Source organism: Delphinus delphis, chromosome 2 (genome assembly GCF_949987515.2).
Source record: "Delphinus delphis chromosome 2, mDelDel1.2, whole genome shotgun sequence".
In the NCBI taxonomy this organism is placed as follows: domain Eukaryota; kingdom Metazoa; phylum Chordata; class Mammalia; order Artiodactyla; family Delphinidae; genus Delphinus; species Delphinus delphis.
In genome coordinates, this window is record NC_082684.1 from 47,785,084 (window position 1) to 47,811,938 (window position 26,855).

General features: G+C 40.5%; 2 pseudogenes; both read left to right on the plus strand.

The window, feature by feature from the left end:
• Positions 1–885: 885 nt before the first annotated feature.
• On the plus strand, positions 886–1,499 carry LOC132419548 (large ribosomal subunit protein eL15-like; annotated as a pseudogene).
• Positions 1,500–2,358: 859 nt separating this feature from the next.
• LOC132417827 (nuclear cap-binding protein subunit 2-like) overlaps positions 2,359–26,855 on the plus strand; it is a 38,484-nt pseudogene continuing 13,987 nt past the window's right edge.

Consider the following 26,855-nt stretch of genomic DNA (forward strand, 5'->3'; position numbering starts at 1 on the left):
AGAATAAGCAAACAGGAGTTTGCCTCTGTCTAGAATGTAGAAAGCTGGAAAGAGTTTCACGCCCATCCTAACAACAAGAAAATGCCAGATAATGATATTTCTTAAACCCATTCAAGACCTGAGGTCATAATGCAACCAAAAAACCTGAAACCCCAAAAAAGACATACCCTTCCAAGAAGAGATGGGACATGAGCACTGACTCACATATGGCAGAGTACTGGGGGAAAAAAAGACACTAGGTGCCGTAGATGCCTGTAGGAAGAACCCAGCTAACATTTATAATGAACACTAAAGTTGGAGTGTGGACTTTATCCATGAGAGGATAAAGCCGTAGGAGCAGTAGACACAAATGGAGTTCACACAGACTCACAGGATCTTCTCCATGAACCTCCACCAGCTGCTGACAAGAATGACTGAAGCAGAGCAGGAAACTGGCTAATTCTCCTTCAGTGAGGCATGAATGAAGAGAAGTGGCCACCACTATGCAAACCCTTGGGACTTCCCTGGTGGTCCAGTGGTTAAGACTCTGAGCTTCTACTGCAGGGAGAGAGGGTTTGATCCCTGCTGGAGGAACTAAGATGCCACATGCTATGTGGCATGGCCAAAAAAAAAAAGTACAAACCTTATCCAGTCCCTATTCCCCTATGGATGAAGAGACTTAAGATATTGGAAGAGCAGAGAGAATCCTGTAATATCCAGGGCACTGGTGATGACCCATTGCAACTGGGGAAAATGTAAAGGAAAAAACCCTCTACTGCTGAGAGTGGAGCAAGAAACAGTCCTGTGCCCAGATCACTAAAGATCTCCTAGGATTAACAGAAGGGCAGAAACTCTCTCCTATATAATACCCACCAAGGTCTGGCGGCAGCCATCAGCAGAGCCGAGATGGGCGCTTACAAGTACATCCAGGAGCTACAGAGGAAGAAGGAGTCAGACACGATGTGCTTTCTGCTCAGGGTGCGCTGCGGCAGTACTGCCAGCTCTCTGCAGTGCACCAGGTCCCCTTTCTCCCCCCGCACACCGGGCCCAAAGCCCGGGCCCACCGGGCTGGGGTACAAGACCAAGCAGGGTTATGTCATATATTGGATTCGCGTGTGTCGCAGTGACCGCAAACGCCCACTTCCTGAGGGTGCCACCTATGACACACCTGTCCACCATGGTGTCAACCAGCTGAAGTTTGCTCGAAGCCTTCAGTCTGCTGCTGAGGAGTGAGCTGGACGCCACTGTAGGGCCCTGAGGGTCCTGAATTCTTACCGGGTTGGTGAAGATTCTACGTACAAATTCCTTGAGGTTATCCTCATTGATCCATTCCATAAAGCTATCAGAAGAAACCCTGACACCCAGTGGATCACCAAACCAGTCCACAAGCACAGGGACTTGCGGGGACTGACATCCGCAAGCAGAAAGAGCCGCAGGTTCCACCACACCATCCGTGGTTCTCGCTGCACGGCTTGGAGAAGAAGCAATAAGCTCCAGCTCCACCGCTACCACTAATATAAGTAATGTTTGTAAAATTCTTACCTAATAAACAGTTTAGGACATTCATGTCTACTTTAAAGTGTTTTTTTAACTTGTCTGTTAAAACTAGTTGTCTGCAGATTGACTCATTGAATGCACTGTCAAATTATGAAAGTTTAAGTGCAATCATGTTTGAAGACTTTAAGTGATGGTATATCTTGTTTCTAATAAGGGAAATGCCTGTGTTTTTGCTTTATTAGGGAGTTGATATGTCCGTGTTTAAAATGCTGTTTGGTACAATAGGTGTAAAATAAACTCTGTAAAATAGGAGTGCAGAAACTAGTCATGTAGATTTGTTGGTGCATGTGATGAAACCTACAGCTTTACTGGGTGATGCAATGCTCTGCTGGTTTACTCTGAAGTGGCTGTTTTATGGAGTTTGGCAAGGACAAACTTTTTAAATTGGACTTTCCTTGGAATTGTGAAGGACGTCCTGATCCTTTACCACGATAATATGCAGAAAAATAATGAGAGTTGACTAGAGCCCACATTTTTAGACTTAATCTAATATTCCATTTGTGTAACTGTTGCTTCTGAAAGGTGAAAAGTAATGCCACCATTTTTAAGAGAATTGAATAAACCTGTTGCAAGAGGGTTCTCTTAAATATGAAACAGATCCTAGTTAACCTAAATTAAATTGCCTTAGCCTCAATGGTACCTCTGAAGTTCACATAAAAGGTGGGAGCTCCTGGTTCAATCCCATGACTCTGGGATCTGTAGAATACTTAACTTCATGCAAAATAGTCATGGTATTTACACTGGTGTATCTTGAAACTAATGGAAATTGAACAGTAGATAAATGAGAAGGCAGTTATTAGCCCTAAGGTTTGTAAGCTAGTGATGCTAGAATTGGGAAATTGGTGTTCATCAGGTACCTTTCAAGTGTGGGAGGATAGAAAAAGCTTGGATCAAAATTTTACATGTTTTATCTGTAGTATTAGTTTGTGACCATTATGAACTCTCTAAGCTATCTTAGGGGGGGAAATAGGGTTGGTTTTATTTAAAAGTAACATTGCTAAGTCTAATCAGTGTTATCTTGGGTCAAGCCACTTTATCCATTCTCATAAGGCTACTGAGAAAAGTCATGTAGCTGGTGTCAACACAAGTTCAAATGGTTTCCAAAAAAAAATCCACCAAATACAAGGCAGAGTTTGACTGCCAAAGGAGATTGAGCAGGATCATTGAGAAAGCTCTACCCCAAAAAACCTAGGTACACTGCCTAAGATTGAGACTGGACAAGAAAATAGAGAATCCCCTCTGTCCTCTACCACCAGGCTATTATGCACCAGGTAATAAACTACAGCAGCCTAGCCCTTGGGGAGAGGTAAGAGCATGGAGAGAGATCACCTCTGTGGCAGTGGCACACAGAGAAAACTGAGGTAGAAAAGCTGAGGGTAGAATTGAAACATTAAGAGAAATCCATTAGTACCAAGCCCTTCCTCTAAGCACAAGGTAATGCTAAAGGAAGTTGAAGTTTGTAGTGTGCACTGAAGGTAACCACAAAGCAATAACAAAACCCAAACTCAACTCAAATCCTGACTATATTGACTCAGTCCCCTGTGCAAACAGCCTAGAACAAGAAGTGTGCCTATTTCCTGGCCTAAATACTATTTACCTTAATCTCTACTGTATTACACAAGAAGTACCTCTTTCAACAACAAAAAAATATGAAACACAAAGACTCAAATGAAAGGAACCCACCATCTAGAGACAAAGCAATCAACAGAACAGATACAGAGATGACACAGATGTTAGAATTACCACAGGGGGCATTTAAAATAACTATGATTCATATCTTAAAGGTTCTAGTGGAACATTTGTGAGGTTTCAGGAAAGTGACAGAAACTATAAGAAATAAAAACTATTAGAAATAAATTTTAAGGTCTATTTAGAATATAGGTAACAGAAACACAGACGAAGGATGGGCTCATAAATAGACTAGACATAGTTGAGGAAAGAATCAATAAACTTGAAAATAGACCAATAGAAATTAGCTAAATAGTTTCATTATACTTGGAGTGGCGGCGCCCTCGGCCACTTCTCTGCACTATTTGGGTGGCCTCCTGAAGGCACTGTGCAGCAACTCCTACGTCAAGCTGAGCCAGTACTGGGACCAGACCTTCTGACGTGACAGTGAAGAACAGGAAAAATTATTGAAGAAAAGCTGTACATTGTATGTTGGAAATCTTTCCTTCTATACAACTGAAGAACAAATCTATGAACTCTTCAGCAAAAGTGGTGACAGAGAGAAAATCATCATGGGCCTGGATAAAATGAAGAAAACAGCATATGGGTTCTGCTTTGTGGAATACTATTCAAGAGCAGATGCAGAAAATGCCATGCAGTACATAAATGGAATGTGTCTGGATGACCGGATCATTTGCACAGACTGGGACGCAGGCTTAAAGGAGGGCAGGCAGTATGGCCGTGGCCGTTCTGGGGGCCAGATGCGAGATGAGTATCGTCAGGACTACGATCTGGGAGAGGAGGCTATGGAAAGCTGGCCCAAACCTGTGAGTGGTGAGAGCCCCATCATGAAAAGCTCACTCCTTTGGCCTGTTGAATTTGATGTGCATTACCCAAGGTCTGCGAACCTTCCCATTTTTACCAAGCTTTAATCAATGTCTCTACTGAGCTGGAAGCCTCTTCATGGTTTTCCTCTTAAAAATTATTAAAGGACAGAATCCAAAAGAATGCCTTTAATTCTATAGTCTTCGCATCTTGGTCGTGTGTCAGATTACCAGAATAATTTACCAGGTCAAAAATTGTGCTCCTTAGCAGCAGACTTGACATATAATATTGATCTATCAGCCCAAAACACACTTCTTTTAGGAAGATTGGAAACAAAATTTTAAGTGTTTACCATGTTTACTTCTAAGTAGGTCTACCTTGGGGCCTGGAATTACTATTTTAAAAATTTTAAGTTTGCATGAGATAAAGTTTAATAAGGGGAGTTTTGCTATGTAATGTGGCTTTGCTCTAAATTAGGAATAGATGTTTGATAACTGAATTTTTTTCTATGTTGAATTTTAATCTCGAAAGGAAAACTTAAGAGTCAAGGGAACTTCCTAAATAGTTGGTGCAAAAGTAAGCCTTAGGCAGTCGCAGGGGACACCACCTCTTATATGCTTTATATATCAGGAAATTAGGTCAGGACTTGAAGAGTATTTACTGAACACATTTTTCAAAATATGTATTTTAGCTAACACTAAGAAAACCAAGGGTCTCTGTTATAGGGAACCTCAACTACTCTAAGGGCAAGGCGGACGCTGTCAGTAGGAAATGGGGAGGAAATTTCAGGAGATGTGAGTTAAAACATTGCCTTGACATGATGAAGGCTGCTGTGAGAGCCATCAGATCTATTTTTTTCATTTTCAAACTGTCCTTGGGAATTGAGTGGGTTTTTTTTTGTTGTTTTTAAAAAATGACTTAAAGATCAAGACAGTGCTTAACAAAAACAAAATCAGAAATGTTTCCCTGGGGAAATGTTTTGGCTAATTGTCATACTGAAGTCTGTCTTGTTTTTTCCCTAATTGTGCTAAGTTTCAGAGCCTGGATAGTGAGCTGGTGGTCTCTACAGAAAAGGGAGTCTAGAGGATTTATTTTGCATTTAAGGCAAGAGAGAATTTCTCTAATATTATATGAACTATTGCTCATTTTAAACTGGTAGTCTAGTATAATTTTCCCTGACATAAGTGAAATTTTTTCATCTAGCAACAAAGTATCTCTTAGTTTCCAGTAGCCTGTGAAGTTGGGGCTGAAATATCTCAATATGAACATCTTTCAAGTTACAGTAAGTGTATGTTTTCTCAAATTTAAACTGGCTATTTGAACTTTAAAAGATATCTAAATTAGTTGTACGTATTTAGGAAAATATTTGTAAATATCTAATTTAATGAAGACATATAATTCATTATTAAAATCTTTTTACACTGTAGTTTGAGTTAATATATTATATATTTTGCAGTAAAACATAACTCAGATTTCTATAGGCCTTAAAACCACAGCAGTGGTTCCTATTTGAATTGTCTTCTGTAAAAGATTTCAATAAAATTGGACCAACTTAAAAAAAAAGAAAGAAATTAGCTAAATGGAACATGACGATAAAAAAGGAATTTTAAAAAAACAGAGAATTCAAGATCTGTGAGACAATAATGAATGTTTAATCTACAAATACTGGAAGCCTAGAAAGTGAAGAGGGAGAGAACAGGACAGAAGAAATACTGGAAGAGTTCATGGATGAGAAATTTCTAAAAATAAAAAAAGACATCAAACTACAGATCAAGATGATCAGAGAATCCCAAAGAGGACAAACAACAAGTAGGAAAAAAAAAAAAAAAACTTCTGAAACCAAAGATAGAAAATCTTAAAGGCAACCAGAATAGAAAGATCTATTATATATAAAGAGACAAAGACTAACATTAGCAGGCTTTTAGTCAGAAACTGTGCAAGCCAGAAAACAAGGGAAGCACTTCTTTACTGAAAGAAACTGTTGGCCAGAATTCTATACTCAACAAAAAGTATTTTTTTCAAAAGTGAAGGTGAAATACTTTTTAGTTAAGCAAAAGCAGGCCAAATTCATTACCAGCACATCTGTGCTACAAGATATGCTAAAGGAAATTCTTCAGGTAGAAGGAACATAATCTCAGAGATTTAGATCTACATAATGAAATGAAAAGTGCCAGCAATAGTTAAAATGAAGGTAAATGTAAGTTTTTGTGTTATTTTTAATCATATAAGGATAATTAACTGTCTAAAGAAAGAATATAGAAATGTAATGTGGGTTACAGCACAAGTAAAAAGTATGGCATTACCACCAAAGATAGGAGAAGGAAACTCTCTCCTGCATAAAACCTGCCAAGGATGTAAGTCAAAGTTTGACTGTCACAGGAAAGAAAGACAGGATCACTAAGAAAGTCCTGACTCTGAGAAAGAAAGACTATTCATTGGAGGAAAGGCAAAAAAATGTTCTTTTCAACAAATGATTCTGGAACAAGTGGACATCCATACGAAAAAAGAGAATTTACCCATACTTCACACCATTTACAGAAATAAATCCATTGGAGGATGGATCAGAAAACTAAATGCAAAACCTGAAACAATAAAGTATCTAATGGAAAACATAAAACTTATTATCTTGGATTCTTAAATATGACACAAGCCACTGCCTAGGGGAAAGTATTTGTAAAACACATATCTGATAAAGGACTTATATCTAGAATATAATATTAACAATTCTCAATGTTCAATAATAAAAAGACAAGTTTTGAATGAGTAAAAGATTTGTGTAGACACTTCACTGAACAAAAATTTTAACTGTCAAGTAAGCCCATGAAAAAATGCTCAACATTATTTGTCTTGAGAAAGATGCAAATTAAAATACAAAGAGATACCACTACATAACCTATTAGAATAACTAGAAAAAAATTTTTTAACTGGCAATACCAAGTGTTGACCAGGATGTGGAGCAACTGGAACTCTCATACGTTGCTGTATGAGAAGGTAAAGTCACTTTACAAAGAAGTTTGAAAATTTCTTACAAAGTTAAACATGCACTTACCATTACAGCCCAGCAATACAACTCCTAGGTATTTACTCAAGAGAAGTAAAACCCTATGTTCACATAAAAGCATGTATGTAAATGTTTGTAGCAGCATTATTTATAACCACCAAAAACTGTAAATAACTCTTCTTCAACTCATGAATAGATAAGCAAATTATGGTACAAGCATTCAATAAAAAGAAACTATAGATATATACAATGACACGAATGAACCTCAGAATAATGCTGAGTGAAAGAAACCAGGCTTGAAAGGCTATATACTTTAGCTTCTGTTCATAAGACATTCTGGAAAATGCAAAATTATAAGAATAGAAAACAGATCAGTGGTTTCTAGGGGCAGAGGCTAGAAGGAGAGTTGCTGACAAAGGGTAATGAGGGAATCATTTCAGGTGATAGAAATGTTCTATGTCTTGATTCTGGTAGTGATTACATGACTGATGTGTTTGTCAAATCTCATAGAATTGTACGCTGAGAGAGAAACTTTTTCTGAATGCAAATTATAGCTCAATAAATTTGACTTTTAAAAATACCTTTGCCAGTAGTTATGAGAAATCTGTTTGGAGGTGTCTATATACTACCTTCACAATTTTACCAAGATTATGCTGGTGACAAATGAGACATGAACCAGAAACACCTTCAGTAGTTTGACACCGATATAGATTAAGTATAGTATCCAATTTATCCTTACTCTGGTGGATAATTTCATGAAAATTTTTTGCAAGGTCCCATTTGAGCACCTCTGTTGCTAACAAGAAGCCAGAGTGCCAGGGACTATTCTCGTGTGATTTACATCCAGATTTCTCCTAGTATCTTCTTCTGACTCTGAAGCTAACCAGTGCCATTCTAGAATAGATTTTTTGAAGCTCTGCAAAAACTTGGTCTCAGGGTTCCATAGGGGCTGGGATATTAACAAGGGCTGCCTATGAGGCATAATGATCAGCCTGAGCATTTCTTTTAGCGTCCATGTTATCCTCCTTTGCATGAGCTTCTAGCTTTAGAGTAGCCATCTCCTTAGAGAGCATTAGATCACTCGAAAGTTCTTTAAGCTGCTGACCATTTTTAAAGGGTTCCTACCAAAGTTAAAAACTTTTGTGTTATCCAAAGCATTTCAAAACCATGAACTTATCCAAAATCATATCTACTCTCATTGTATGCGTTAAATCTCCTAGCCCTAGCTAATTGACAAGCTCTGATGGGGACAATGAGTCCTGCCACCTGCACAAATTTTGCCTCTGGCAAGAGGTCATATTTTGAAGTGTGAAGTCACACCTGTTACAGTGCATCCCACCTGTTTCAGTTTTAAGGTATGACTTGTCAACAAACAAGATTCAGTCTGCATTTCCTGAAGTGATTTTAGTAAATCAGTTTGGGGCACAGTTCACAAGCAGAGGTTGAACATTTATGAGTTTCTCCTTCTTCAGATTATGGAAGAATAACAGGATTTTAAAGACCACAACGATGATGGAAGAACATAGTAGGATTTCATAAGAAGTAACCCTACTTGCTGAGAGTGTTGCATGGTATCAGTGTGCAATGAAGATTATACAGCATGAGGGACCATTAGGTTAAAGGACACCCTAGAACCAAGTCAACCGAAACCTCCACTAGTTTAGCTGCCGCAGCTGTTGCCCTCAGGCAAGGCCAGCAGGTTTTGCCACTGAGTCAAGAGACTGCAGTAGCTATTGGTGTTTGATGAATGCCAAGAAGGTGAAAGAGAACTCCAAGGTCTTGTTCAAGGGTTTACAGAGAAGTGGTTTGGTTACCCATTATTTAGTAAAATCATATGATGGCAAGGCAATTTCAGTAGCCAGTGAGATCCAGGAATCTTTTTAAATGTCTCTTTGTACTAGTCCAGGAAATTTTTTAACAGGTTGTAGTCTGTCAAATGTAAGGGATATACTGCTGGAAAAGTCATGTTTTAGCTAATAACAAAATTGTAACTTTGGTCGGGGGGAGAAATCTTACATCTTTCCAAGCTAAAATAGTAAATCGATAGCAGGATTAGTCTTAGAGCACACCTCATCTTTGGAACACAAGCCCAGCCGCTCCGCGGCATGTGGGATCTTCCCGGACCGGGGCACAAACCCATGTCCCCTGCATCGGCAGGCGGACTCTCAACCACTGCGTCACAGGGAAGCCCTACACCTACCATTTTAACCTTCTAACAAACTATGTCATCTACTTCTTTATGGTGACTATGGTTAATTGTCAATCTGCTCACTCCCCAAGAGCAGGAAACTTCTCTGTTTTATTTTCACTGGTATATCCAAAACACCTAGAAGAGGACCTGGCACATCACAGGTGCTTTAAAAATATCTAAGGAACAAGTAAAGAACTTTAAAAAGAACCTGGCTTGTCCAAGTCCATCCAGGCTGCTATAACAAAATACCACAGACTGAGTAGGTTATAAACAACAGAAATTCATTCCTCACAGTTCTGGAGGCTGGAAGTCCGAGATCACAGTGCCAGCATGTTTGGCTGAGGGACTTTTCTGGTGGCAGACTTCTCATTGTGACCTTACGTGGACAAAGGGACAGGGGGACACAAACATTCAGACTATAGCATGGCCCATAGTCAGTGCTATATAAGTGTTAGTTCTCAAGGAGGAATATCTAGAGGAAAATAAAGAAGAAGAAAGAATTTTTGAACATAAAAATAAAATTCTCAGTTGTTAAATTAGCAAACCCAACCCTTCTTTAATTCACTTTAATTTAGGAGAAGCCAGTTGGTAAAGTTACATTTGCATGTAATTTAAAAGAGTTTTGTTTCTTACAACCATAAATAACAATTCTTTTAACAGAATGTCCAGGCAGCAGTTCCTCTGGATCTGCCTTAATGACATATTTTAATTAGCAGATATTGGCATATAAACAGGAACAAAGCCCTTCACAACATTCCTTTTCAGATACAGAGGAAAAGTTGATATCTTAAAAACATCATCTCTAGGGCTTCCCTTGGTGGCGCAGTGGTTGAGAGTCCGCCTGCCGATGCAGGGGACACGGGTTCGTGCCCCGGTCCGGGAAGATCCCACATGCCGCGGAGCGGCTGGGCCCGTGAGCCATGGCTGCTGAGCCTGTGCGTCCGGAGCCTGTGCTCCGCAACGGGAAAGGCCACAACAGTGAGAGGCCCGCATACTGCAAAAAAAAAAAAAAAAGAAACATCATCTCTATAGCTAACTAACTGTTAGTTTGCTAGGGCTGACATAACAAAGCACCACAGATTGGGAGGCTTAAACAACAGGAATTTAGTTTCTCACAATTCTGGAAGCCAAAAGTTTGAGATTAAGGTGTTATCAAGGTTAGTTTCTTTTGAAACCTTTCTTCTTAGCTTGTAGATGTCTGTCTTCTCCCTGTGTCTTCACATGGTCTTCCTTCATATGTGTCTGGGTTCAAATTTCCTCTTCTTATAAGGATACCAGTCATATTGGATTAGGGCCTGCCCTAATTTTAACTTAATTACCTCCTTAACGACTATCTCCAAGTACAGTCATATTCTGAGGTACTGAGGGTTAGGGATTCAACATATAAATTTGGGGGGAACATAGCTCATAACACTAGTAAAATTTAAAAAGAAAGATATTTGTATTGACAAGCGATAAAATTAAGCAAGATCTATGCTTAGCTAAGCCTAATAGGACAAAGAATATTAGGTACAACACAGGGCTCTTTTGATATCTGTTCAAAGTAGTCAACTTCAAAGTACATATTTGGAACAAATATAAAATTTCTTCCATATTTTTTGCCTTTTACTATACACTGTACCTAGACAATGCTACTTTTTAGGAGCATTATTTGAGCAGCTTCTGAAATTTTGAAGAAGGGACTGTTATTTGAGGAAGAGAATGCTTTTTGTAAATGCCATACAGTTTTTTCTCTATTAACAAATAAAGAAAATGGATGATTTTGAAATATCACTGTTTCCTGAGTTTACACACTTTCATAAGAAATCAGGCAGGCATTTTAAAATTATCTTTTGATTCAAGAAGTGTGGTTGTCTTTTTTAAAGTCATTGTTAGTGAGTAACATATATTTAGCCCTCTAACCATTAGTGATCTGTAATCTCTAGAGTTATTATATATACGTCCCTATAATGAAAGGAAATGATATAATAACTGTATAATTGTAGTGAATCCCTATTTGATCGTCTGCCCTGTCCAGTCCTCTTTCTTGGAATTGTCCTTTTCCCCACTTCACATGGTTACACAGGGAGCAATTGCCAATGTTGCTTTATCATCTGAGAAGTAGACACCTGTGCAAACTGAACCAGTGATCTGGCATCTGGATCAAAAGTCTATTCAGGGGACTTCCCTCGTGGCACAGTGGTTAAGAATCCGCCTGCCAATGCAGGGGACACAGGTTCGAGCCCTGGTCGAGGAAGATCCCACATGTCGCGGAGCAACTAAACCCACGAGCCACAACTACTGAAGCCTGCACGCCTAGAGCCCATGCTCCACGACAAGAGAAGCCACCACAATGAGAAGCCCATGAACCACAACGAAGAGTAGCCCCCGCTTGCCACATTTAGAGAAAACCCTAGAGAAAACGTTGCACCTAGAGAAACACCTAGAGAAGATGTTGCACGCAGCAATGAAGACCCAATGCAGCCAAAAAAAAAAAAAAAAAAGTCTATTCAGGTGTCAAGAAATAAAAAGACAACCCCCAGAATGGGAGAAAATATTTGCAAATCATATATCTGTTAAGGGGCTTGTATCCAAAATAAAGAGTTCTTTCACTCAACAACTATCCCATGGGAAACAGATTTCTATAGATATTTCTCCAAAGAAGATATACAAATGGCTAATAAGCACATGAAAAGATATCAAACATCATCAATCATCAGGAAAATGGAAGTCAAAAACCACCAAAAAATACCATTTCACACCCACCAGGATGGCTATAATCAAAAAGACAACAGTAACAAGTGTTGGCAAGAATGTGGAGAGGGCTTCCTGGTGGTGCAGTGGTTAAGAAACCGCCTGCCAATGCAGGGTACACGGGTTCAAGCCCTGGTCCGGGAAGATCCCACATGCCACAGAGCAACTGAGCCCGGGCGCCACAACTACTGAGCCTGTGCTCTAGAGTCTGCGAGCCACAAATACTGAGCCTGTGTGCCACACCTACTAAAACCCGCACGCCTGGAGCCCGTGCTCCACAACAAGAGAAGCCACCGCAATAAGAAACCCGTGCACCGCAACGAAGAGTAGCCCCTGCTCGCCACAACTAGAGAAAGCCCGCGTGCAGCAGCAAAAACCCAATGCAGCCAAAAATAAAATTAATTAATTAATTAAAAAAAAAAAGAATGTGGAGAAATTGGGACCCTCATACGCTGCTGGTGAGATTGAAAAATGGTGCAGCCACCTAGGAAAACATGGATAAACCTTGAAAACATTGTACTAAGTGAAAGCACCAAGACACAAAAGGCCACATATTGTATGATTCTATTTATATGAAATGTCCAGAATAGGGAAATACATAGAAACAGAAAATAGATTAGTGGTTGCAAGGAGATGGGGGTAGAGGGGAAACAGGAAATGACTGCTAATGGGTATAGTGCTTCTTTTGGGAATGATTCTTTTTTTTAATCAATTAATTAATTAATTAATTTTTGGCTGCATTGGGTCTTCGTTGGTGCGTGAGGGCTTTCTCTAGTGGTGGCAAGCGGGCTACTCTTCGTTGTGGTGCACGGGCTTCTCATTGCGGTGGCTTCTCTTGCTGTGGAGCATGGGCTCTAGGCATGTAGGCTTCAGTAGCTGTGGCACATGGGCTCAGTAGTTGTGGCTCACGGGCTCTAGAGCGCAGGCTCAGTAGCTGTGGCTCACAGGCTTAGTTGCTCTGCGGCATGTGGGATCTTCCCAGACCAGGGCTCGAACCCGTGTCCCCTGCATTGGCAGGCGGATTCTTAACCACTGCGCCACCAGGGAAGTCTTGGGATGATTCTTATTTGGAATTGGTTAGTGGTGACTGAGACATAATTTTGTGAATATACAGTAAATTCTCATTTTTCATGGTAGTTATGTTGTGTAAAATTGCCACAAACACTGAATTAGTGACTACGGAGGCATTGCTCCTAAGGCAAACATAGGATTAGGTTTCCAAAGCTTCTGGTCATAACATTTTCATCAGTCAATCATACATTACCTTGTTTTGTGTGTGTTTCTGTTTAAAGACACCTTACTTAATATAGATTTCTTTTAAGTAATTATATTTAGTATTTCTTTATACTAAAACACCAGCCAAGAAGAGTTTAACATTTTCCTCACCCGGGTAATGTGACAGTAAATTTCTTTGGCTTTCAGCATCACAACTATGCTATCTACTATACTTATGCTTTTTTAAAGTTGGTTATCATCTCATGAATCCACAAATTTAGCCACTTTTCCATCTTCTCCATAGTCTCATCACACTATATAGGTGTTACATCAATACTTGGCAAATGGCCTATTCCTTTTTCTGGATGTACAGCATTGTTGATTCATTAATATTGAACTCATAGCTAATAGCACTAGAACTTTTGCCTGAAAAACAATTATCTAACATGCGTTTTCTCTGTCAGACCCCTCCCAGCCTTCCTGTGTTTAGGAACGCTAGACTGCCCTTCAGCCCTACACTTGGGGGCCGTTCAAACCAGCAACATCACTAACAAAAACACAAAAATGCTAAACATGAGCCCTCAATAGACTACAAAAAGGGTACTTGTCTTTAGTATGAGAGTGTGTGTCCAGCAATTCAAATTTTTCACCATTCTGCACAGGTCCATGAATGAGAGACTATACGAAAAAAGACTGAGTTGTACACTTAAGAGTGAACTTGATAGTGCTGTGGAACCCAAGTTCATATGCCCGAAGCACAGTGAGACCAAACAAACCAAAACATCAGAGTTTGGAGCAGAGAAGGGTTTATTGCAGGGCCAAGCAAGGAGAGTGGTAGCTCAGGCTCAAAAAGCCCAAACTCCCTGATGGTTTTCAGAGAAGAGTTTTTATAGGCAAAATTTGGGGGGAGGTCTGCAGGATGTGTTATCTTCCTCTAATTGGTTGGTTAGTGGGGAGGTAACAGGGTGGTGTTCCAGGAATCTCAATCATCAACCTTCTGGTTCCAACCAGTCTGGGGTCCAGTGCTTGTGCTCTGCCTGAGGTTACCATCCTCCACCAGGGTGGGGCCTTAGTTCCTACAGAAGAGTTCAGAGATATGTATCAGATTGTTATGTATATCCCTTGAGGAGGAATCAGGACCCTGCCCCATCACTGCATTATTTTTTCTTGACTGCCTTTCCTTTATTTCTGCAATCCCTCACTCCCCTAATTAGTAGCTGCTTGAATATGCCCTTTGCCACAACCTTCAGGGAAGGTTATAAAGCCTTTTTCCTACAAACAAAAAACAGGGAACATGGAAAAATATTTGTACCTGGTAGGGTCCCACAGGGTCCTGCTCAGTTTCAATAGTATGTGAATTTTAAAAGTATATCTCATTAAAGCTGGTTTTTTTTTAACTTAAAAAAAGAAAAATATCAAGTATTTCAGTAGGCAATTCTACAGGTAACACACAGAACTCATGACTATCTGTACCTTTTCTTCTATGTATCCTGTGAAACAGAAAAATACCATTCTGTTCCATGAAAGAACTTTCTGGGCTCCTTACAGTGCTCCAGACCCTGGTTGCTACCCTCTAGAGGCCTGCTTGTCCAATTCTTTCTTTGATTGCACTGTAATCAATGCTCCCTTCTTGCTTAAGCTGGCTCAGGTAGATTCTATTTTTTGCAACCAAAATAATTCTAATTAATATAATAGATTCTCTTAGAGAAATTTCTGGGATCTTTTGATGAAATGATGAACAAGTATAACTGGGTCAACTAGAACTTGAAGAGATATTGAGATGGCTGTTAACCATCAGACTCAATTCCTTGAGAACAGGATATCATCTTGGTCTTTGGTCTACCCAGTTAGACCTACCATCCATTCCCTGTAAGGGAAATGTTGAGAGCTATCAGGTATTCCTGGCCCTGCATATAGTGTATTAGAATCCCTAGAACAAGCTCTCTTTAGGAATGGTGACAACTCACTTTCTGGTCCTGCCTCTATCACCTCTGTGAGACCTCTGTAAAATGAGGAGGTCAGAAAAACAATCAGTTCCTAAGGCCTCTTGTAGCTCTGATATTTTTTGTTATGTAAATTAAACATACTCTTAAAATAGTTCATATACTGTAGATCATCTTACTAAACCCTCCTTCATGGCCATCACAGAAGATAAATGTCAACTCAGGCTAACTGAGCCCAGTCCATCCAAATCGACTTACAGTGTCCAAACAAACTCTATTCCAGCTCTCAGCTGAGTTAGCAAATCCCTATTAAGACTAGAATTGATAATTTAAGTGTTATTTTTGTGGAGAGACCTTTGGGGTATTTTTATCTTGATAGGACAAAAAAGGGATTATAAGTCTCATTCTTCCTCCCCCCTCCCCCCACAAACATTCAGTATCTCCACTGTCCAAGAGCCCAAATGAGATTTCCCAGGTGATCTGAGCCACTGGTACACAGCAGTCTGGGAGGTGCTGGGTGGAGCAGTGGTTCTCAAAGTTTAACCTATAGCAGGATCCCCTGGAGAGCTTGTTAAAAAACAGATTGCTGGGCTCCACTCCAGAGTCTCTGATTCAGTAGGTCCCAGGATGGTCAAAAATTTTACATTTCTAGCTGGTGTCCGAGCAACATGTTGGTTCGGAAACAAGCTTTGAAAACCACGGAAGAAGAAATTCTCAAGGAGTTGACTCTTGGAGTCAGGTAATATTGCCCCTGAGAGGTTGTCAAATTGGGGCATTGTTGTAAGAGACATTGCAGAGCCTCCATAATGGTTTTCACTGTGGTCTTCATCCTTCCTATTTTTAGCTTTCCTAGAGAGAGTTAGGGAGCTTCTCTTAAGAGCTTTCTAAAGCACTAGGTATATCTCCTTTCAAAGTCCCATGACATGACATACAATTGAAAGAAACCTGTTCCCTCCTGAAGCATCTGCCTGATTGCTATGTAATGTGAGAATAGTTCCTTAATGAAACTGGTACGTTCAAGCCTCACATGAATATTTTATGCCACATCCTTTATCAGGTAGTGACTCCCCTCCCCTTAGGTTGATCTTAGAGATGGAATGTTCTGATACTCCTTTATGAGTGCCTACTATGCACAAGGTACCAGATTAAGGGCTATGGGAGCTGCAGATGTCTAAATGTACTGGCCACAATGCATTTATATTGCACAGTGGAATTAAGAGCACAAAGTAGAAGATGGCCTGTGGCATTAGGAGGGCATGGGCAAAATTCTGTCAGTGTCTGGAAGTGGTCACATTTTGAGGAGGGAATTGTGGATAATTTCATTGCATGGCTTTTTTTTTCTTAAGGTTTTGAGCTTCTGGAAATTTTGCCCTCTGTCACCTGGTGTTTAGTGCTTTTTACAATACTATGAATGATTAATCTAACATTAGTAGTATAACATTGTCTCTCTAAGAAATAAAAAGAGAGATAGCTGCATAGGACCAAAGAAAGCAAAGGGCTACTTACCGAATAAGAACTGGGACGTGATAGTAAGGTAACTTGTTACCCTTAGTAGTTCAGTGGAACTCCCTTTTCTAACTTTGTCTATTCCTCTTCCACCTCTCTCATAGACACCTCCACCCATATTGCCAGTTATCAGCTTACCCATGGGCTAAGCTAGCTGGGCAGTTTGCAATTTTAGAAAGGCCAGAGAAAAAGAGCATAAAAACAGGTTGCTCACCTTATAATTTGGAGCTGTTGGAACAAACATACTTGCAATTCCACTGTGACCTGCATTTATAGTTAGTCTTAGAATAAATAGCATTGTGCATACCAGTCTCGAGTATTTCAAGACAGATATAAGTAAGAATGTGTGTGAAATCCAAACTGTGGAAAAACTTTCCACTTAATATGTATTTAGTTCAGTTAGATACAAGTTTCTGATCATACTTAAATCTGAGAAGGAGGGAAAAGTATCTTAAACTTTTTAATTAAGATATAATTGATACATTTAAAGATTAAATATCTTTAATTAAGATATAATTATATGTTTAAGATAATTAAAATTGTATTAGTTTCAGGTGTTCAACATAATGATTCAAAATAGGTATATATTGCAAAATGATCAGCGCTGTAAGTCTAGCTAATACACATTACCACACAGAGTTATAACCTTTTTTTGTGTTGAGAACGGTTAGAACTTACTGTCTTAGCAACTTTCAAATATACAACACAGGATTATTAACTGTGGTCACCGTGCTGTACCTTGCATCCTCAGGACTTATTGATTTTATAACTGGAAGTTTGTACCTTTGACCCCTTTACCCATTTTGCCCCTCCAGAAACCGTCAGTCTGTCCTCTGTACCTATGAGTTTGTTTGTTGTTGTTTTTTCAGATTCTACGTATAAGTAAGATCATATGGAATTTGTCTTTCTTTTTCTGACTTATTCCACTAAAAGTATCTTAGATTTTATTAGCAGCAGGTGGGGGGAAAAAGGTACTTATACCAAATTATTATATGATAAGGAAAAATTTAAATGTGCTCTTAATACACAATGCTATGTTTTTTTAAAATTTTATTTAACTACTCTATGTATATTTCATTTCAAAAGTCAGAGTAGAGCAAAAGAGACTGTACTGTGATAAATAGTTCTGTTTTTTAAACCAAGTGAATGATCTTTCAGTTTCCTTTTAATTCCACATCCTGAGAGACTGCACCAGTGTACCCCAGTCTTTAATTTAAGTGATTTTTTTGAGGCATTTATGATCTTACCTCCTAACTGCTGCTTCTGATTAGGCATACTGGTCCACTCAGAGCTAAGCTTCCCTCTTATACAACATCCAAGAAAAAATACTTTAAAATTATTTATAGAGCTGTGTCAATGGAATTGAGGCTATGGTAACCTTAGCTGAAATATGGAAATCTATGTGATATAATAGAAGACACAATACTAAGTTCTGTCACTAACGAGCTATGAGACTTTGAACGGCTCACTTCAAATCTCTGGGTCTTAGTCTCTTCATCTATAAAATAGAGTGACTGGACTTCATATGTGTTCTGAACTAGAATCTTCTGGAGAGTTTCTTAAAAGTATCCATGCCCAGTCTCCCATGCCTAGCTCCTGTACTCCAGATCACCCCATCCAAGACCAGCAGGTATGTTCTGAAAAAGCTCTCAAGGTCATTCTGGATGGCCTTCTGGATCCTCCCTCCTCCCTTTTCTAAGATTCTCCAAGGCTATGAAATATATCTTTATTTTTTTCTAATTTTATCTCAAAGTGGAGCCAAGTAAGAGAAACACTTAAAGCACTTCAATAAAAACTTGGATATTTATTTTTAAAAGATGCCTTCCTGTCTTATTTGGATTGAAACCTTAGAATTTCAAGCTCCCAGAGGCCATTATACATGTAGGCTACCCCAGAGCTTTAGAAATGAGACATAATTCTATATTGTTTTAAAACTGTCCAAACTTTATTGGCCTCAACACTTGGCTTATTTTCATACTGGAATGTCCTCTCTTTTTTTTCTTAACTTTGTTAAGAAAAAGAAAGAGTATCCTTTCTAGCTTGGATTTAACCATAATCAAAACAACATTTGTTAAATACCCTTTTGTGTCTGACACAATGCTAGAGGATACATAAAGCAAGTGAAAAAGAAATCATTGCTGTTCTCTGAAAACACATTCCAAAATCCGTAGCATAAATAGCAAACCGTGAAGGTTTATGATTTCATGATTCAGGTATAGAATTTTGTCTTGACCCATCATGGATTCCTTATTTTCCAAAACACTTGAATGTTTATAATCTTTTTTTCCACACAGATCAATAAATAAACTAAAATTTATTAGTTTATTTGATAAATAAACTAAAAAACAGGTCCTAGTTTTGTCTTGCAGGCTCTTCAGTTGTGGTATGTGAACTCTTAGTTGCAGCACGCATGTGGCATCTAGTTCCCTGACAGGGATTGAACGCCGGCCCCTGCATTGGGAGCACAGAGTCTTATCCACTGTGCCACCAGGGACGTCCCTGGATCCCTTGTCTTCTGTGAGCAACTTGAGTTCAGGAAATGTGGAGGATCATTGTAGCCTCAATGCCTAGCGCACTGCCAGGCACAAAGTAGGTGCTCGATAAATGTTTGAATACATGATGCGTTGCCTCCTTCCTCCGGCCAATTCTCCAAGGCAAAAGTAGGGGAAGCAATTGAAGCAGCAGGTTGCCTTGACTGCTCTGAATCTTCACACAGGGCACGGGAGAGTGATCAGCCACCTTTCCTCAGTCTGAGTTCCTCATTTCTGGGGTTTCCTTCCAAGTGGTGATGCTTTGAAAAAAACAGGTGAGATACTGTGGATACGCAACCACATGATTGATTATTTTCATTGACTTCAAGGATTCTTTTCATTGCTGTCTGATCTCTGGGGCTGCTCAAGCTTGCTTGCTTTTGTAGCAACTGCAGCAGTGACAGCTTTGGAATAGTTCACAGCTGCTAACTGTTGTTCATGCTTACGCAGCTTTGTACACCTGGCATCTCACAGAGCGCCTGTATTTAGGATCAGTAGGGTTTAATAGATGTTTGCTAAATTCAGTTGCAGAGGCTGCTGTGTCTGAAAAATACAGATGCCTTGGTTCCCAATTAAATCAGGTTCTGGTTTAATTGGGCTTGAGTGCCGCCTTGCATCAGAATGTTTAAAAGGTTTTCAGGTGATCAGAAGACCAAGGCTAAGAACTATTGAACAGACTTCTCACACGCTGCCCCTTATTAAGAGGGAGATGAGCTGTTCATCAAAAGCCACAGGGGGGGGACTTCCCTGGTGGTCCAGTGGTTAAGACCCCGAGCTTCCACTGCAGGGGACACGGGTTCAATCTGGTAGGGAACTAAGGTCCTGTATGCTGCGTGGCATGGCAAAAAAAAAAAAAAAAAAAAGGTGTTGAAGAGAGATTAGCACCTAATAGGAATTTTCTCTTTGATGGAGTCAGAATTCAAAGCTTGGAAATAGGGGTTGGTACAGAGAGAAATGGTCGCCATTGTCACACCCTTTAAGTACACCTCTCAAGGGCATCATGTTGATCCTAAGATCCCAAATCCTTAGTGTGGCTTGCAGATCTCCTACCAGGACCCCAGCCTGGCTTTCCAACCTCATCTGGTGCTCCCTCCTCCCTCACCTTCCCTGTAGCAGCCTTTCAGCTCTTGACTACCACACCTCTTCTCACTTCAGACCCTCCCAGCTCTTGTACCCTCTTCCTGGAATAGTGCCCTCCCCTCCTCCTGACTCCCAGCCCACCCAACCACTCACCCCTTTGCCTCACTAACTCCTACGCAGCGTCAAGGCTCACAATTGAACTCACTTTGTCAGGCAAGAATGTTTTCCTTGACCCTCAGACTAGAGGTTATGTGTTCTCAGCACCGGGCATGACACTCCTCACAGCTGTTATCAATTATTTATTTGGTTAATTGTTCCATATCTGTCTTCTCTCTGCAGAGCTGGGAAGGAATCTATCTGGCTCACCCTTCAATAGGGCTCTGTGACCAAATCATTCTGTAATTTTTGGCATATTATTTAACCTCTCCAAGCTTCAAGTTTCTAATTAGTAAAGTGACAGTGTCAATAGTACCCATCGCATACAATTGCATAGGAATGAAATGAGGTCATTAGTGCAGAGGCTTGTGATCTGGTGCCAGTCACAGAGTAAGTGCTAAGAAAAATGCTAAGGATGATTATTTTGTAGAAGTCTTTAGCTTAGATGTGGTTCCACATGACCTCTTAAGGTTCCTTCTAAGTTCCCTCTTACAACTGTATGATATCACGCAGTGTTGGAGTTTCGGAACTAAATAAATAAGAGCTCCTTTCTTCCTTTCCAAAATCTGCAACCAAATAAGAAATAAAACCCGAGACAGAAACATAAATATCTGTTAACTTTATAACAGATAAAGCTGACTGGATAAAGTGAGTTTAGATATGAAGCCAAAGGGGTTTATAAGACCCTCCCCAGAGTGAATTTACCCCAACTCTGAAACAGCAGACCTCAGATGCAGAGATGCCTCAGTGAGTGAACCACAGAGAAGAGCAGAAGAGGTGGGCATCCGAGAGACAGAATGGCTCTGAAAGATAAACCCAAAAGGCACAGAGCCAAGCTAAGCCCCCAGTGGGGCAAGTTATCCCATCTCCCTGGGGGAGGAGTTGGTGGTGGGGAGCAAAAGATAAAAGGAGTCCTGACATGCCTATTCCTCCTGGCAAGGCAATGGATCATCCATCCCTGTGTGGAAATATGAGGAGTGGGAAATAAGTACTGTCTCCCTCACAATAGAGTTTCAATGTCAGAATGGTGTTTTTCACAAAATAATTTGCACACTTGACTTGGAAAAAAGTCAACTCCAAGTGCACTACAGGTGGTATGTAAAAAGAAGTTTGGTGAATGACTGCTTTTGTCTTTTAAACAAGTTGGTGTCTCTTTGTGTCTACAGGTAGAGCAATATTTGAAGATAGCATCAAAAGTCTAAAGTTGAGGCCCCTCATGGAGCTCAGGCCAAAGCCTACACTGGCCCCCTACTCTCACCACCCACCTCTTGCCCCTTCCTTGAGAGATAACCTGATTTTCAGGCAAGAGCAGATCTGTGACCAGGTTTTCATCTGTTAATATCAAAATTAGAAAAATAAGTTATGTAACCTTTTTTTTTTTTTTTAGTAAAATTAAATCTTTGTGAGGGCTTACCAAGACTTATCACATAGTTTTTAAAACCATGGACTCTGCAGAAATGAATCCAAAGTCTCCCCTTACTATGTTACTTTAGACACATTACCTCTTTGTACCTCAATGTTCTCATCTGTAAAATAGGAATAATAATAGTATCCATTTCACAAGGTTGTATGAATAAAATAGTACATTCAAATGGCTTAGAACGTACCTTGCACGTAATAAGTGTTTAATAATTTTTGTTCACTGTTATTCACTTTGAAAGACCATTCCTTATTCTGAAATGATATCCACCCTTTTATTTTGGTATTCAGATGTCTTTCTTCATGAAATGATAACAATAGTTTATAGTCAATCTCATTTTTAATTTCCTCACTTGACAAATCTGCAAAAGAGTTCATATCCTTATATTAGTCCCTCCAATTCTTGTTTTTAAATTTAACTGATTCATGAAAAAAAAAATCTAGAAATCACTAAACTATAGTACCCTATCTCCCACTTTCCATTTTTGAAGACCTTTAAGGTAAAAGGATAGAGAACTATATTTTTTAATTAAATAACTTAGAATATTACCAACTCTCCTGCCCCTTTATCTACATAACTTATCTTTGTTGCAAATTAACAAAGATCCATTTGGGTATTTACACTAGGGTCTGGAGATAATTTGTGAAATTATCTGTCTGTTAAGCAGGCTTGACTCATGGGCAATTATTTTGCCTATCTGTCTTGCCTTGGTATCGTGCAGTGGTGAATTTATGATAAATACTACTCAGTGGTGATGATATCTGTGGTGACAGTGATTCTGATATTTTCTGCCACTCGACTTGAAGCAGTGGAGGCACTGAATGAACAAACTATTCATACATGACTGACTGAAAGACAGTGGACGACATCGAGTGAACACAAACCTCATTTCTGTCTCCACGCCTGACTTTATGAAATCGCTGTCACCTTGATGGTCACTAGTAGGAGGTAAACCCTTATATTGAAATAAGTTGGTAATTAAATAAGGAGATGAGAACCCATGTAGTACGGAAGTGAGAATTCGTGTCAGCAATAACACCCAGAAGGTCTACACATTCTCTTAAGATAAATTTGAAAAGTCCAGGACACTTTCCCAGGACCCCCTATTTGCTTACACTGCAGCACTGCAGATTAGAATTGTGATTAATGGACTTCCCTGGTGGTGCAGTAGTTAAGAATCTGCCTGTCAATGCAGGGAACCCCGGTTCCAACCCTAGTCCGGGAAGATCCCACATGCCGCAGAGCAACTAGGCCCCTGTGCCGCAGCTACTGAGCCTGCACTCTACAGCACGTGAGCCACAACTATTGAGCCTGCATGCCGCAACTACTGAAGCACGCATGCCTAGAGCCTGTGCTTTGCAACAAGAGAAGCCACCGCTATGCGAAGCCTGCACACCACAACGAAGAGTAGACCCCGCTCACCGCAACTAGAGAAAGCCCACGCACAGCAACGAAGACCCAACACAGACAGAAATAAATAAATAAGTAAATTTTAAAAACAAAACAAAACTGTGAGTAACTCTGGCCATAACCACACTTAAGGGGTAATATTTATCATACAAACATATCAGCCTTTCCTTAAAACGAATGTGTGGAAGTATCCACTACTGTGAAACTATCTGGGCTCCTCCAGCTAGCTCTGAACGCCTGGCCCGTCTCCACAAGTAAGCAAAGGAGTGATGCCAAAGCAGCACGCACGTTCGTTCAGTGTCTCCCTTGTTTGAACTCTTCATCTGCCTTCCCTGACAGCCTCCTTGGAGAGGAACAGAGAGATAAGGGAGATGCGTGGCTTCTGGGAATGTGACAAGTGACAGTTTCTATCAGCATTTATCGTTACTTGGCAAAAATAAGGGAAGTCTAAAAACAGGCTTCTGTGGAACATGCTGGCAATCACAAACCACTCTGAGCTGTGCCTTCGAATCCAGGAATGTATGCATTTCATCTGTCATAACCAGATAACAAGCTTCATGGGCTACTGCAATTTGACCTTCCTTCACTGAGATAAAAGCTGTCTTTTATCGACCAACAGATTTATATGCATTATCATTAATCACTCAGATGAGTATTACTATCCCTGTTTTCTGGCTGAAGAAAACCAAAGCTGAAGAAGATTTGCTCATCTCACACAAGAGCACACAGCTGGTAAACTGGAGGGCTCAAAACTTCAACTCAGGCCTGTCTGGCTCCCAAGCTCAGACTCTGTCCGCTGTGCTAATGGACCTCTTGCTGTCTGAGTAAGCCTCTGGGTAATGTAAGACTGCTCTCGGCAGGATTTGACTGTGTTTGTGAAACTTTCTAATTAACCTCTGTCCTGAAATGTTTCTCAGAAAGGACCACACCATCAGAGACTCTTGTTTGTTTGTTTTGTTTTGTTTTTTTGGCCGTGTCGCATGGCATGTGGGATCTTAGTTCCCTGACCAGGGATCGAACCCACGTCCCCTGAAATGGAAGCATGGAGTCCTAACCACTGGACCGCCAAGGAAGTCCTGCCATCAGGGATTCTTCTTTTTTTATTTTTTTTAATTTAATTTATTTATTTTGGGCTATGTTGGGTCTTTGTGGCTGCACGTGGGCTTTCTCTAATTGGGCGAGTGGGGGACTACTCTTCGTTGTGGTGCGTGGACTTCTCATTGTGGTGGCTTCTCTTGCTGTGGAGCACGGACTCTAAGCACACAGGCTTCAGTAGTTGTGGCACGTGGGCTCAGTAGTTGTGGCTCGCGGGCTCTAGAGCACAAGCTCAGCAGTTGTGGCGCACAGGCTTAGTTGCTCTGCGGCATGTGGGATCTTCCCGGACCAGGGTTCGAACCTGTGTCCCTTGCATTGGCAGGGGGATTCTTAACCACTGTGGCACCAGGGAAGCCCCATCAGGGTTTCTTAAGTATTTGGCTTGCTTGTTAGCTCCTGTCATTTTGCAAAATCTACAGCTAGGAATAGTGTGTGTATTTAACTCAGTATATCCATTTCCTCCTTGGTCTGAAGTTGATTCATCTTAATTCTCACCTCACCTCAGCAGAGTCTCCCAAGCAAGGTTCGTCAGCCTTCAGTCAATAATCCCTTTTGCTAATGATTCTTAAGAAGCACTTGACTCTAGGGACTTCCCTAGTGGCGCAGTTGTTAAGAATCTGCCTGCCAACGCAGGGGACATGGTTTTGAGCCCTGGTTGGGGAAGATCCCACATGCCGTGGAGCAACTAAGCCCATGGGTCACAACTACTGAGCCCACATGCCACAACTACTGAAGCCAGTGTGCCTAGAGCCCGTGTTCCACAACAAAAAGAAGCCACCGCAATGAAAAGTGCTCGCACTGCATCAAAGAGTAGCCCCCGCTCGCCGCGACTAGAGAAAGCCCTTGCACAGCAACAAAGACCCCATGTAGCTAAAAATAAATAAATAAAATTTTTTTTTAAAAAAAGAAGAACCTGATTCTAAAGGTGTATTCTGCTGGCTTGTCACCCAGAAAAATGGAAGCAAAAAAAATTATTATTTGTTTTATTTTAGTTAACTAACTATCAGTGATGATAGGACTACAAATAAATTATTGAAAAGAAGTTTTGTAGGATTACAATTAGCATCCCAAGTATAGTATCTTTTTCAATAACTGAAGACAAGTAGGGGAAATTCAATTATAGCTTAAATGTATTTATTTGGGTTCTACTCCCAATCCCGCCCTCCGTCATACTAATAAATTTAATCAAGGTCCTCATGTCTGGACAACAATATACCAAAGGGTGGCCCTAGACCTTGGCACATGCATCCAGATCTGGCCAAGAGTGAAGAGCTGCAGTCAGGAAAGCAGGAGATTGGTGCCAGAGTCCAGAATCATAAGCAGCCAATCAGCTGAGGGTTGACTAAACAGATACAGATGCATTGGGACAAGCTAAGTTTTGTAAGGAGACACTGAACCAGGTGTGGGCAGGTCAGGCCAGACTGTGGGAGCCTGACAATATTCTAGGTGATTCCTTGTGTACTGACCCTGGCCCACTTTGCTGGGCCAAAGTTGAAATGAAAGGATCCAGCTACACTGGAAGATCTTAGAAGTAAGACTCTGTTATGGACTGATTGTTTGTGTCCCCGTAAAATTCATATGTTGAGATCCCAACCCACAATGTGACATATTAGGAGATGAGGCCTTTTGTAGGTGATTAGATCATGAAGGTGGAGTCCTCACGAATGGGATTAGTGCCTTTATAAAAGAGGCCCAAGAGAGTTCTCTCACCCCTTCTACCATGTGAGGACACAGCAAGAAGACGGATATTTACGAACCTGGAAGCAGACCCTCACCAGACACTGAATCTTCCAGGGCCTTGATCTTGGACTTCTTGGACTCCAGAACTGTTAGAAATAAATTTTCATCATTTAAAAGCTACCCAGTCTATGGTTATTTTGTAATGGCATCCCAAAAGACTATGACAGACATTTTTTTACAACTTTTGCAGAGAATATAGGTAATAAGATACATCTGAAAGCCATTATATTAAGAACTTTGCTTGGTACTTATGGAATATGCCAAATACCAGCTCTTGAAAATAAGTTCTGACTGTATTACAAAACACAGGAAACAGAACATTTGCATGGTAGGGACTTTCCAAGAACACTAAAGAGAGTCTACTTCCCTCATCTTTTCGTCATGATCACTAACCAGTCTGGCTCTGTATCTTTAAGCCCACAACAAACGCCAAGCACCACATAAAGCAAACGTCTTTTCTCATTCTGAGTTTTAGACCTCACCTGGGAAGCCCTCAGCCTCCACCGGTACTTCTCAACCCATCCTGATGTTCCAGTGTACCAGCCAGGTTCCATGCCTGCCTGTCTCTGATTGGCTCCTTCTGACAGCAGCCTTGCAATTCTGCCCCATACAGCCTTGCAGATACTCCCTCACATCAGCTCATTCTGCCTCCAGGGCTGCTCTTTTATCTGAGTTTTCCTCCCTTACCTGATTTGCCCCGCCTTTCAGAGAGGGAGGAGAGAGTACCCATTCCTTTCCCCTGAACCATAGAATGGTCACTCCTGTAGTGAAAAAGAGGTAAAAATCTCTCCCCTATGATTATCTT